Genomic DNA, 14,105 nt, shown 5'->3' with positions numbered 1-14,105 from the left:
CTCAACTCATAGGCCTAACCTGTAGATAGTTGAATTTAAATAGTCACTAAGTTACTTCTTCAAAAACTCGGGTCCGTCCGGGATTTGAACAGGGGACCACTCGTACCCAAAGCGAGTATCATACCCCTAGACCAACGGCCCATGCGTATCAGAGACATGCTATACTCATAGGCCTAACCTGTAGATAGTTGAATTTAAATAGTCACTAAGTTACATCTTCAAAAACCCGGGTCCGTCCGGGATTTGAACACGGGACCACTCGCACCCAAAGCGAGTATCACACCCCTAGACCAACGGACCATGCGTATCAGGGACATGCTCAACTCATAGGCCTAACCTGTAGTTAGTTGCATTTCAATAGTCACTAAATTACTTGTTCAAAAACTCGGTGCCGTCCGGGATTTAAACCCGGGACCACTCGCACCCAAAGCGAGTATCATACCCCTAGACCAACCGACCATGCGTATCAGAGCCATGCTCAACTCATAGGCCTAACCTGTATTTAGTTGCATTTATATGTCACTAAAATACTTCTTGAAAAACTCGGGTCCGTCCGGGATTTGAACCCAGGACTATTCACACCTTAAGCGAGTATCATATCCCTAGACCAACGGATCATGCGTATCATAAACATGCTCATTTCATAGGCCTAACCTGTAGTTAGTTGCATTTAAATAGTCACTAAATTACTTCTTCAAAAACTCGGGTCCGTCCGGGATTTGAACCCGGGACTATTCCCACCTTAAGCGAGTATCATATCCCTAGACCAACGGATCATGCGTATCATAAACATGCTCATTTCATAGGCCTAACCTGTAGTTAGTTGCATTTAAATAGTCACTAAATTACTTCTTCAAAAACTCGCGTCCGTCCGGGATTTTAACCCGGGACCACTCGCACCCAAAGCGAGTATCATACCCCTAGACCAAGGGATCATGCGTATCAGAGCCATGCTAAACTCTTAGGCCTAACCTGTACCTAGTTGCATTTAAATAACCACTAAATTACTTCTTGAAAAACTCGGGTCCGTCCGGGATTTGAACCCGGGACCACTCGCACCGTAAGCGAGTATCATACCCCTAGACCAACGGACCATGCGTATCACAGACATGCTCAACTCATAGGCCTAACCTGTAGATAGTTGAATTTAAATAATCACTAAGGTACTTCTTCAAAAACTCGGGTCGGTCCGGGATTTGAACAGGGGACGACTCGCACCCTAAGCGAGTATCATACCCCTAGACCAACGGACCATGCGTATCAGAGACATGCTCAACTCATAGGCCTAATCTGTAGATAGTTTAATTTGAATAATCACTAAGCTACTTCTTCAAAAACTCGGGTCCGTCCGGGATTTGAACCCGGGACTATTCCCACCTTATGCGAGTATCATATCCCTAGACCACCGGATCATGCGTATCATAAACATGCTCATTTCATAGGCCTAACCTGTAGTTAGTTGCATTTAAATAGTCACTAAATTACTTCTTCAAAAACTCGGGTCCGTCCGGGATTTGAACCCGGGACTATGCCCACCTTAAGCGAGTATCATATCCCTAGACCAACGGATCATGCGTATCATAAACATGCTCATTTCATAGGCCTAACCTGTAGTTAGTTGCATTTAAATAGTCACTAAATTACTTCTTCAAAAACTCGCGTCCGTCCGGGATTTTAACCCGGGACCACTCGCACCCAAAGCGAGTATCACACCCCTAGACCAAGGGATCATGCGTATCAGAGCCAAGCTAAACTCTTAGGCCAAACCTGTACCTAGTTGCATTTAAATAACCACTAAATTACTTCTTGAAAAACTCGGGTCCGTCCGGTATTTGAACAGGGGACGACTCGCACCCAAAGCGAGTATCAAACCCCTAGACCAACGGACCATGCGTATAAGAGACATGCTCAACTCAAAGGCCTAACCTGTAGATAGTTGAATTTAAATAATCACTAAGCTACTTCTTCAAAAACTCGGGTCGGTCCGGGATTTGAACAGGGGACGACTCGCACCCAAAGCGAGTATCAAACCCCTAGACCAACGGATCATGCGTATCATAAACATGCTCAATATATAGGCCTAACCTGTAGTTAGTTGCATTTAAATTGTCACTAAATTACTTCTTCAAAAACTCGGCCCCGTCCGGGATTTGAACTCGGGACCACTCGCACACAAAGCGAGTATCATACCCCTAGACCAACGGACCATGCGTATCAGAGACATGCTCAACTCATAAGCCTAACCTGTAGCTAGTTGAATTTAAATAGTCACTAAATTACTTCTTCAAAAACTCGGGTCCGTCCGGGATTTGAACAGGGGACGACTCGCACCCAAAGCGAGTATCAAACCCCTAGACCAACGGACCATGCGTGTCAGAGACATGCTCAACTCATAGGCCTAACCAGTAGATAGTTGAATTTAAATAATCACTAAGCTACTTCTTCAAAAACTCGGGTCGGTCCGGGATTTTAACAGGGGACGACTCGCACCCAAAACGAGTATCAAACCCCAAGACCAACGGATCATGCGTATCATAAACATGCTCGATATATAGGCCTAACCTGTAGTTAGTTGCATTTAAATAGTCACTAAATTACTTCTAGAAAAACTCGGGTCCGTCCGGGATTTGAACCCGGGACTATTCCCACCTTAAGCGAGTATCAAACCCCTAGACCAACGGACCATGCGTGTCAGAGACATGCTCAACTTATAGGCCTAACCAGTAGATAGTTGAATTTAAATAATCACTAAGCTACTTCTTCAAAAACTCGGGTCGGTCCGGGATTTTAACAGGGGACGACTCGCACCCAAAACGAGTATCAAACCCCAAGACCAACGGATCATGCGTATCATAAACATGCTCAATATATAGGCCTAACCTGTAGTTAGTTGCATTTAAATAACCACTAAATTACTTCTTGAAAAACTCGGGTCCGTCCGGGATTTGAACCCGGGACCACTCGCACCCTAAGCGAGTATCATACCCCTAGACCAACGGCCCATGTGTATCCGAGACATGCTCAACTCATAGGCCTAACCTGTAGATAGTTGAATTTAAATAGTCACTAAGTTACTTCTTCAAAACTCGGGTCCGTCCGGGATTTGAACCCGGGACCACTCGCACCCTAAGCGAGTATAATACCCCTAGACCAACGGACCATGCGTATCAGTGACATGCTCAACTCATAGGCCTAACCTGTAGATAGTTGAATTTAAATAATCTCTAAGTTTATTAATAAAATCTGTCATTGTAGACAAAGACTGGAAAGTGTAAAAGATAAGGTTTGAAAATGAACTGCCTGAAGTAACAGATATTAAAATTTTCACTTTTGAAGACATCATTATAAAACATCAATTATTTTAAAAAATTCTTATCTTACTTTTTTTCACCAAAATTACTTCGGGAAAGTATTTTAAAAAGGAACATGCGCGTTATTTAAAAATATTACGGCTTTACATTTTATTTTTTATCAAATATTTAAAATTAGGTAGAAAATTGACCCTATAACGTGAGAAAATCGTTGAGAGCTTACAAAATATAAACCGTATTAAAACTTTACAAAACATATTCTTAAATTGTAAAGCTTTCAAAGTATTAAATATTAACGTGCTGTGTTGCTCTCAAAGATCACGATTAATCTACAGATCTTTTCGACACTAATAACTAAATCACAAAGAAAAGGCCTATATTATTTTCCGCTTCGCAATATTTTCAATTTTAAAATATAAAAATTTAAACTCTTCAAGAGAAATCTTTTCAGATATCCAAGCATTTGAATCTCCTAGAATCAAATGTTAGTTGAAAGTAAAAGCAGTACCAAGCTAGTATCCCTTAAACCCTTCTTGGTGACAACTACTATTGAGGACAAAATAGTTGGTAAATATTGCTGAAAAATATTTTGGGAAAATGAAATTTTGGTGAAAAAAAGTAAGATAAGAATTTTTTAAAATAATTGATGTTTTATAATGATGTCTTCAAAAGTGAAAATTTTAATATCTGTTACTTCAGGCAGTTCATTTTCAAACCTTATCTTTTACACTTTCCAGTCTTTGTCTACAATGACAGATTTTATTAATATCTGTCACTTCAGTCTTCATATTAATTAAAATTCTTTAGAAAATATGGGAGAAAAAGTCCTAGGCCGTTGCGCGTCCATCGGTAATCTAGCTTAAATACCAGCCGTCGGTAATACGGCTAAATTACTAGTCGTCGGTAATGCGACTAAATTACCAGTCGTCGGTAATGCGGCTAAATTACCAGTCGTCGGTAATCTAGCTTAATTACCGGTCGTCGGTAATCTAGCTTAATTACCGGTCGTCGGTAATCTAGCTTAATTACCGGTCGTCGGTAATCTAGCTTAATTACCAGTCGTCGGTAATCTAGCTTAATTACCGGTCGTCGTTAATCTAGCTTAATTACCGGTCGTCGTTAATCTAGCTTAATTACCGGTCGTCGGTAATCTAGCTTAATTACCGGTCGTCGGTAATCTAGCTTAATTACCGATCGTCGGTAATCTAGCTTAATTACCGGTCGTCGGTAATCTAGCTTAATTACCGGTCGTCGGTAATCTAGCTTAATTACCGGTCGTCGGTAATCTAGCTTAATTACCGGTCGTCGGTATTACCAGTCGTCGGTAATCTAGCTTAATTACCATTCGTCTGTAATGTAGCTTAATTACCGGTCGTCGGTAATCTAGCTTAATTACCGGTCGTCAGTAATCTAGCTTAATTACCGGTCGTCGGTAATCTAGCTTAATTACCGGTCGTCGTTAATCTAGCTTAATTACCGGTCGTCGGTAATACGGCTAAATTACTAGTCGTCGGTAATGCGACTAAATTACCAGTCGTCGGTAATGCGGCTAAATTACCAGTCGTCGGTAATGCGGCTAAATTACCAGTCGTCGGTAATCTAGCTTAATTACCGGTCGTCGGTAATCTAGCTTAATTACCGGTCGTCGGTAATCTAGCTTAATTACCGGTCGTCGGTAATCTAGCTTAATTACCGGTCGTCGGTAATCTAGCTTAATTACCGGTCGTCGGTAATCTAGCTTAATTACTGGTCGTTGGTAATCTAGCTTAATTACCGGTCGTCGTTAGTCTAGCTTAATTACCGGTCGTCGGTAATCTAGCTTAATTACCGGTCGTCGGTAATCTAGCTCAATTACCGGTCGTCGGTAATCTAGCTTAATTACCGGTCGTCGGTAATCTAGCTTAATTACCGATCGTCGTTAATCTAGCTTAATTACCGGTTATCGGTAATCTAGCTTAATTACCGATCGTCGGTAATCTAGCTTAATTACCGATCGTCGGTAATCTAGCTTAATTAACGGTCGTCGGTAATCTAGCTTAATTACCGGTCGTCGGTAATCTAGCTTAATTACCGGTCGTCGGTAATCTAGCTTAATTACCGGTCGTCGGTAATCTAGCTTAATTACCGATCGTCGTTAATCTAGCTTAATTACCGGTCGTCGGTAATCTAGCTTAATTACCGATCGTCGGTAATCTAGCTTAATTACCGATCGTCGGTAATCTAGCTTAATTACCGGTCGTCGGTAATCTAGCTTAATTACCGGTCGTCGGTAATCTAGCTTAATTACCGGTCGTCGGTAATCTAGCTTAATTACCGGTCGTCGGTAATCTAGCTTAATTACCGATCGTCGGTAATCTAGCTTAATTACCGGTCGTCGGTAATCTAGCTTAATTACCGGTCGTCGTTAATCTAGCTTAATTACCGGTCGTCGGTAATCTAGCTTAATTACCGGTCGTCGGTATTACCAGTCGTCGGTAATCTAGCTTAATTACCGGTCGTCGGTAATCTAGCTTAATTACCGGTCGTCGGTAATCTAGCTTGATTACCGGTCGTCGGTTATCTAGCTTAATTACCGGTCGTCGTTAATCTAGCTTAATTACCGGTCGTCGGTAATCTAGCTTAATTACCGGTCGTCGGTATTACCAGTCGTCGGTAATCTAGCTTAATTACCATTCGTCTGTAATGTAGCTTAATTACCGATTGTCGGTAATCTAGCTTAATTACCATTCGTCGGTAATGTAGCTTAATTACCATTTGTCGGTAATCTAGCTTAATTACCAGTCGTCGGTAATCTAGCTTAATTACCAGTCGTCCGTAATCTAGCTTAATTACCAGTCGTCCGTAATCTAGCTTAATTACCAGTCGTCCGTAATCTAGCTTAATTACCAGTCGTCGGTAATCTGGTTTAATTACCATTCGTCGGTAATCTGAATTAATTACCAGTCGTCGGTAATCTGGTTTAATTACCAGTCGTCGGTAATCTAGTTTAATTACCCTTAATTGGTAATCTAGATTAATTACCCTTAATTGGTAATCTAGATTAATTACCCTTAATTGGTAATCTAGATTAATTACCCTTAATTGGTAATCTAGATTAATTACCCTTAATTTCTAATCTAGATTAATTACCCTTAATTGGTAATCTAGATTAATTACCCTTAATTGGTAATCTAGATTAATTACCCTTAATTGGTAATCTAGATTAATTACCCTTAATTGGTAATCTAGATTAATTACCCTTAATTGATAATTTAATTAGTAACCCTTAATTCGTAATTTAATTAGTAACCATTAATTCGTAATTTAATTAGTAACCATTAATTCGTAATCTAGTTTAATAACCTCTAATTTGTAGTCTAGTTTAATTAACTCTAATTGATAATTTATTTTAAGAACGTTTAATTGGTAAACTACTTTAATTATTTAAATTCGTAATCTAGTTTATTTATCTTTAATTGGGAGTCTAGTTTAATTATCTTTTATTGGTAATCCAGAATAATTAGCAGGGAAAAGTTAAAATGTCCATTAAGCTAGTTTGAATTTGACTATATCCGCGACAATTTAGACCCGTGTGTTTTGATGGCGTCGCTGTAGCGGCCGCGTCAACGTCACTGCAGCAATATTAAAGCCGTCTTATCTCACTATCGATAGGCCATTCCAACCAAAAGGCATTAAGAAGAAACAATCGGATTATTATGAGGCAACTATACGTTAAAAAAGGCCAATATTGGCTGCGCTGATATTTCCTAATAAAACAGTGTATCCATCTAAATATCGCAGATTGGGGTAGTTTTTAAAATTTAAAATTAAACATACTTAAAATTAATTTTTCTCAAAAACCTTAAAAATGGTCCTAGAAAAAGGTTTAAATTTTGATATCAAACCGTTCCCAAACGTAACAAACGAATATTTCATGTCAAAAAGGTGGCCACAAAATGGCTAAATTTGAAAAAAACTCCATGTTATTTCTATGGGAAAATTTAACTTTTTCACCAAAAGGGCTGATTAATTTTATGGAAATGAAAACCACCCTTAGCAACTTTATTTTTTATACAATAAACTAATGGGTGGATCTTCTTGAAATTTTAACCACATATTGAGGGCCCGAATTGTAGTTCTGTGGAATTTTTTCAAAGCAGTTAATACGATACAAAAAAAGTTATAACCAATCAAAAAACCATCCTTATACATTAAAGTCGGTATGAGGTCTTATCTAAGAGAGCTATCGCTCTCCTAGAATTCTTCAAAAACTCGGGTCGGTCCGGGATTTGAACAGGGGACGGCTCGCACCCAAAGCGAGTATCAAACCCCTAGACCAACGGATCATGCGTATCATAAACATGCTCAATATATAGGCCTAACCTGTAGTTAGTTGCATTTAAATAGTCACTAAATTACTTCTTCAAAAACTCGGGCTCGTCCGGGATTTAAACCTGGACCACTCGCACACAAAGCGAGTATCATACCCCTAGACCAACGGACCATGCATATCAGAGACATGCTCAACTCATAAGCCTAACCTGTAGCTAGTTGAATTTAAATAGTCACTAAATTACTTCTTCAAAAACTCGGGTCCGTCCGGGATTTGAACAGGGGACGACTCGCACCCAAAGCGAGTATCAAACCCCTAGACCAACGGACCATGCGTATCAGAGACATGCTCAACTCAAAGGCCTAACCTGTAGATAGTTGAATTTAAATAATCACTAAGCTACTTCTTCAAAAACTCGGGTCGGTCCGGGATTTTAACAGGGGACGACTCGCACCCAAAACGAGTATCAAACCCCTAGACCAACGGATCATGCGTATCATAAACATGCTCATTTCATAGGCCTAACCTGTAGTTAGTTGCATTTAAATAGTCACTAAATTACTTCTTCAAAAACTCGGGTCCGTCCGGGATTTTAACCCGGGACCACTCGCACCCAAAGCGAGTATCATACCCCTAGACCAAGGGATCATGCGTATCAGAGCCATGCTAAACTCTTAGGCCTAACCTGTACCTAGTTTCATTTAAATAACCACTAAATTACTTCTTGAAAAACTCGGGTCCGTCCTGGATTTGAACCCGGGACCACTCGCACCGTAAGCGAGTATCATACCCCTAGACCAACGGACCATGCGTATCACAGACATGCTCAACTCATAGGCCTAACCTGTAGATAGTTGAATTTAAATAATCACTAAGCTTCCATCTTCAAAAACTCGGGTCGGTCCGGGATTTGAACAGGGGACGACTCGCACCCAAAGCGAGTATCAAACCCCTAGACCAACGGATCATGCGTATCATAAACATGCTCAATATATAGGCCTAACCTGTAGTTAGTTGCATTTAAATAGTCACTAAATTACTTCTTCAAAAACTAGGGCCCGTCCGGGTTTTGAACCCGTGACCACTCGCACACAAAGCGAGTATCATACCCCTAGACCAACTGACCATGCGTATCAGAGACATGCTCAACTCATAAGCCTAACCTGTAGCTAGTTGAATTTAAATAGTCACTTAATTACTTCTTCAAAAACTCGGGTCCGTCCGGGATTTGAACAGGGGACGACTCGCACCCAAAGCGAGTATCAAACCCCTAGACCAACGGACCATGCGTGTCAGAGACATGCTCAACTCATAGGCCTAAGCTGTAGATAGTTGAATTTAAATAATCACTAAGCTACTTCTTCAAAAACTCGGGTCGGTCCGGGATTTTAACAGGGGACGACTCGCAGCCAAAACCAGTATCAAACCCCTAGACCAACGGATCATGCGTATCATAAACATGCTCAATATATAGGCCTAACCTGTAGTTAGTTGCATTTAAATAGTCACTAAATTACTTCTTGAAAAACTCGGGTCCGTCCGGGATTTGAACCCGGGACTATTCCCACCTTAAGCGAGTATCATATCCCTAGACCAACGGATCATAAACATGCTCATTTCATAGGCCTAACCTGTAGTTAGTTGCATTTAAATAGTCACTAAATTACTTCTTCAAAAACTAGGGCCCGTCCAGGATTTGAACCCGGGACCACTCGCACCCTAAGCGAGTATCATACCCCTAGACCAACGGACCATGCGTATCAGTGACATGCTCAACTCATAGGCCTAACCTGTAGATAGTTGAATTTAAATAATCTCTAAGTTTATTCTTCAAAAACTCGGGTCGGTCCGGGATTTGAACAGGGGACGACTCGCACCCAAAGCGAGTATCAAACCCCTAGACCAACGGATCATGCGTATAATAAACATGCTCAATATATAGGCCTAACCTGTAGTTAGTTGCATTTAAATAGTCACTAAATTAGGGCTGGGAGTATCGAAGATTTTTGATATCGATACCGGTATCGAGTACTGAATATTGTACTCGATACCGGGTATCGGTATCGGTGAAAAAAATACTCGATACCCAAAGTATCGAGTACTTTTTTTTAAAGCGCCACCTATGATAGATTTTGCGTATTTAAATTCTTTTAAGTATAATAAAACACGTCGAAACGCGTCTTAGTTAAATTTCAGGTCATTTGTATCAATAGGACGAAGGAACTGGCCAAAAAACATACCTCCTCCTATAAAACTTAATATTAATTTTCGGTTACTCCGAATTTTCTTCAAAAGTCGCGCTTATATATGTAAATCCAATTCTTTGAACGGGATTCTATAGCACTAGCAGCTTGTGTCGATCGAATGGGCTATGGTTGAAGAAGCTACGTCTGACGTCAGTCTACTCTAGGTCTAGGGATGGAGTATAGAGACTAAACTATGTCGACGAGGGAAACATTCACGTGTTAAAATATAAAGCAAATGATTGGCCGCAAGTTTCAAATAGAAACGTTCCTTCGATTCCAGGGGGAAAAGATAGGGGGATAAAGTACTCGATGCTTCGGATTTTTTGAAAGTACTCGATACCAGTATCGGATCCCAAAAACGGTACTCGATACCGGTATCGAAAGACTTAAGTACTCAATACCAAGTTGGCATCGAGTAGTATCGAACAGCCCTACACTAAAAGCGAGTATCATACCCCTAGACCAACGGACCATGCGTATCAGAGACATTCTCAACTCATAGGCCTAACCTGTAGTTAGAGGCATTTAAATAGTCACTAAATTACTTGTTCGAAACTCGGGTCCGTCCGGGATTTGAACCCGGGACCACGCGCACCCAAAGCGAGTATCATACCCCTAGACCCACGGACCATGCGTCTCAGAGAAATGCTCAACTCATAGGAATAACCTGTAGTTAGTTGCATTTAAATAGTCACTAAATTACTTGTCCGAAACTCGGGTCCGTCCGGGATTTGAACCCGGGACCACTCGCACCCAAAGCTAGTATCATACCCCTAGACCAACGGACCATGCGTATCTGAGACATGCTCAACTCATAGGCCTAACCTGTAGATAGTTGAATTTAAATAGTCACTAAGTTACTTCGTAAAAAATTCGGGTCCGTCCGGGATTTGAACAGGGAACCACTCGTACCCAAAGCGAGTATCATACCCCTAGACCAACGGACCATGCGTATCAGAGCCATGCTCAACTCATAGGCCTAACCTGTAGTTAGTTGCATTTAAATAGTCACTAAATTACTTGTTCGAAACTCGGGTCCGTCCGGGATTTGAACATAGGACCACTCGTACCCAAAGCGAGTATCATACCCCTAGACCAACGGACCATGCGTATCAGATACATGCTCAACTCATAGGCCTAACCTGTAGCTAGTTGAATTTAAATAGTCACTAAATTACTTCTTGAAAAACTCGGGTCCGTCCGGGATTTGAAGCCGGGCCTACTCGCATCCTAAGCGAGTATCACACCCCTAGACCAACGGACCATGCGTATCAGAGACATGCTCAACTCATAGATCTAACTTGTAGATAGTTGAATTTAGATAGTCACTAAGTTACATCTTCAAAAACTAGGGTCCGTCCGGGATTTGAACGCGGGACCACTCGCACCCAATGCGAGTATCATACCCCTAAACCAACGGACCATGCTTATCAGAGACATGCTCAACTCATAGGCCTAACCTGTAGTTAGTTGCATTTAAATAGTCACTAAATTACTTGTTCGAAACTCGGGGCCGTCCGGGATTTGAACCCGGGACCACGCGCACCCAAAGCGAGTATCATACCCCTAGACCCACGGACCATGCGTCTCAGAGACATGCTCAACTCATAGGCCTAACCTGTAGTTAGTTGCATTTAAATAGTCACTAAATTACTTGTCCGAAACTCGGGTCCGTCCGGGATTTGAACCCGGGACCACTCGCACCCAAAGCGAGTATCATACCCCTAGACCAACGGACCATGCGTATCAGAGCCATGCTCAACTCATAGGCCTAACCTGTAGTTAGTTGCATTTAAATAGTCACTAAATTACTTGTTCGAAAACTAGGGCCCGTCCGGGTTTTGAACCCGTGACCACTCGCACACAAAGCGAGTATCATACCCCTAGACCAACTGACCATGCGTATCAGAGACATGCTCAACTCATAAGCCTAACCTGTAGCTAGTTGAATTTAAATAGTCACTAAATTACTTCTTGAAAAACTCGGGTCCGTCCGGGATTTGAAGCCGGGCCTACTCGCATCCTAAGCGAGTATCACACCCCTAGACCAACGGACCATGCGTATCAGAGACATGCTCAACTCATAGATCTAACTTGTAGATAGTTGAATTTAGATAGTCACTAAGTTACATCTTCAAAAACTAGGGTCCGTCCGGGATTTGAACCCGGGACCACTCGCACCCAATGCGAGTATCATACCCCTAAACCAACGGACCATGCTTATCAGAGACATGCTCAACTCATAGGCCTAACCTGTAGTTAGTTGCATTTAAATAGTCACTAAATTACTTGTTCGAAACTCGGGGCCGTCCGGGATTTGAACCCGGGACCACGCGCACCCAAAGCGAGTATCATACCCCTAGACCCACGGACCATGCGTCTCAGAGACATGCTCAACTCATAGGCCTAACCTGTAGTTAGTTGCATTTAAATAGTCACTAAATTACTTGTCCGAAACTCGGGTCCGTCCGGGATTTGAACCCGGGACCACTCGCACCCAAAGCGAGTATCATACCCCTAGACCAACGGACCATGCGTATCAGAGCCATGCTCAACTCATAGGCCTAACCTGTAGTTAGTTGCATTTAAATAGTCACTAAATTACTTGTTCGAAAACTAGGGCCCGTCCGGGTTTTGAACCCGTGACCACTCGCACACAAAGCGAGTATCATACCCCTAGACCAACTGACCATGCGTATCAGAGACATGCTCAACTCATAAGCCTAACCTGTAGCTAGTTGAATTTAAATAGTCACTAAATTACTTCTTCAAAAACTCGGGTCCGTCCGGGATTTGAACAGGGGACGACTCGCACCCAAAGCGAGTATCAAACCCCTAGACCAACGGACCATGCGTGTCAGAGACATGCTCAACTCATAGGCCTAAGCTGTAGATAGTTGAATTTAAATAATCACTAAGCTACTTCTTCAAAAACTCGGGTCGGTCCGGGATTTTAACAGGACCACTCGCACCCAAAGCGAGTATCATACCCCTAGACCAACGGACCATGCGTATCTGGGACATGCTCAACTCATAGGCCTAACCTGTAGATAGTTGAATTTAAATAGTCACTAAGTTACTTCTTCAAAAACTCGGGTCCGTCCGGGATTTGAACAGGGGACCACTCGTACCCAAAGCGAGTATCATACCCCTAGACCAACGGCCCATGCGTATCAGAGACATGCTATACTCATAGGCCTAACCTGTAGATAGTTGAATTTAAATAGTCACTAAGTTACATCTTCAAAAACTCGGGTCCGTCCGGGATTTGAACACGGGACCACTCGCACCCAAAGCGAGTATCACACCCCTAGACCAACGGACCATGCGTATCAGGGACATGCTCAACTCATAGGCCTAACCTGTAGTTAGTTGCATTTCAATAGTCACTAAATTACTTCTTGAAAAACTCGGGTCCGTCCGGGATTTGAACCCGGGCCTACTCGCACCCTAAGCGAGTATCACACCCCTAGACCAACGGACCATGCGTATCAGAGACATGCTCAACTCATAGATCTAACTTGTAGATAGTTGAATTTAAATAGTCACTAAGTTACATCTTCAAAAACTAGGGTCCGTCCGGGATTTGAACCCGGGACCACTCGCACCCAATGCGAGTATCATACCCCTAAACCAACGGACCATGCTTATCAGAGACATGCTCAACTCATAGGCCTAACCTGTAGTTAGTTGCATTTAAATAGTCACTAAATTACTTGTTCGAAACTCGGGTCCGTCCGGGATTTGAACCCGGGACCACGCGCACCCAAAGCGAGTATCATACCCCTAGACCCACGGACCATGCGTCTCAGAGACATGCTCAACTCATAGGCCTAACCTGTAGTTAGTTGCATTTAAATAGTCACTAAATTACTTGTCCGAAACTCGGGTCCGTCCGGGATTTGAACCCGGGACCACTCGCACCCAAAGCGAGTATCATACCCCTAGACCAACGGACCATGCGTATCAGAGCCATGCTCAACTCATAGGCCTAACCTGTAGTTAGTTGCATTTAAATAGTCACTAAATTACTTGTTCGAAACTCGGGTCCGTCCGGGATTTGAACATAGGACCACTCGTACCCAAAGCGAGTATCATACCCCTAGACCAACGGACCATGCGTATCAGATACATGCTCAACTCATAGGCCTTACCTGTAGCTAGATGAATTTAAATAGTCACTAAATTACTTCTTGAAAAACTCGGGTCCGTCCGGGATTTGAACCCGGGCCTACT

General features: G+C 42.2%; 1 long non-coding RNA gene and 8 other non-coding genes across 9 annotated transcripts; all 9 read right to left on the bottom strand.

The window, feature by feature from the left end:
• Positions 1 to 1,022: 1,022 nt before the first annotated feature.
• TRNAR-ACG (transfer RNA arginine (anticodon ACG)) lies at positions 1,023 to 1,094 on the bottom strand. Its single transcript has one exon. It is a non-coding gene; the product is annotated as a tRNA-Arg (tRNA).
• A 1,836-nt stretch (positions 1,095 to 2,930) lies between these two features.
• Positions 2,931 to 3,002, bottom strand: TRNAP-AGG (transfer RNA proline (anticodon AGG)). Its single transcript has one exon. It is a non-coding gene; the product is annotated as a tRNA-Pro (tRNA).
• Positions 3,003 to 3,088: 86 nt separating this feature from the next.
• On the bottom strand, positions 3,089 to 3,160 carry TRNAP-AGG (transfer RNA proline (anticodon AGG)). The gene has a single exon. It is a non-coding gene; the product is annotated as a tRNA-Pro (tRNA).
• A 3,554-nt stretch (positions 3,161 to 6,714) lies between these two features.
• Positions 6,715 to 7,546, bottom strand: LOC149589416 (uncharacterized). Its single transcript, XR_016379728.1, has 2 exons — positions 7,128 to 7,546; positions 6,715 to 7,057 (listed from the first exon to the last, which is right to left on the bottom strand). It is a non-coding gene; the product is annotated as an uncharacterized LOC149589416 (long non-coding RNA).
• Positions 7,547 to 8,358: 812 nt separating this feature from the next.
• Positions 8,359 to 8,430, bottom strand: TRNAR-ACG (transfer RNA arginine (anticodon ACG)). The gene has a single exon. It is a non-coding gene; the product is annotated as a tRNA-Arg (tRNA).
• Positions 8,431 to 9,304: 874 nt separating this feature from the next.
• On the bottom strand, positions 9,305 to 9,376 carry TRNAP-AGG (transfer RNA proline (anticodon AGG)). Its single transcript has one exon. It is a non-coding gene; the product is annotated as a tRNA-Pro (tRNA).
• A 2,160-nt stretch (positions 9,377 to 11,536) lies between these two features.
• TRNAP-UGG (transfer RNA proline (anticodon UGG)) lies at positions 11,537 to 11,608 on the bottom strand. The gene has a single exon. It is a non-coding gene; the product is annotated as a tRNA-Pro (tRNA).
• Positions 11,609 to 12,329: 721 nt separating this feature from the next.
• Positions 12,330 to 12,401, bottom strand: TRNAP-UGG (transfer RNA proline (anticodon UGG)). Its single transcript has one exon. It is a non-coding gene; the product is annotated as a tRNA-Pro (tRNA).
• A 1,355-nt stretch (positions 12,402 to 13,756) lies between these two features.
• TRNAP-UGG (transfer RNA proline (anticodon UGG)) lies at positions 13,757 to 13,828 on the bottom strand. Its single transcript has one exon. It is a non-coding gene; the product is annotated as a tRNA-Pro (tRNA).
• Between the last annotated feature and the right edge of the window lie 277 nt (positions 13,829 to 14,105).

The sequence above is a fragment of the Phalangium opilio genome, unplaced genomic scaffold (assembly GCF_054372755.1).
Source record: "Phalangium opilio isolate 3A_F unplaced genomic scaffold, DU_Popi_V2 ptg000523l_1, whole genome shotgun sequence".
NCBI classification, from domain to species: domain Eukaryota; kingdom Metazoa; phylum Arthropoda; class Arachnida; order Opiliones; family Phalangiidae; genus Phalangium; species Phalangium opilio.
Note: the sequence above shows the minus strand (reverse complement) of the source record. Positions and strands in the feature narration are given on the sequence as shown.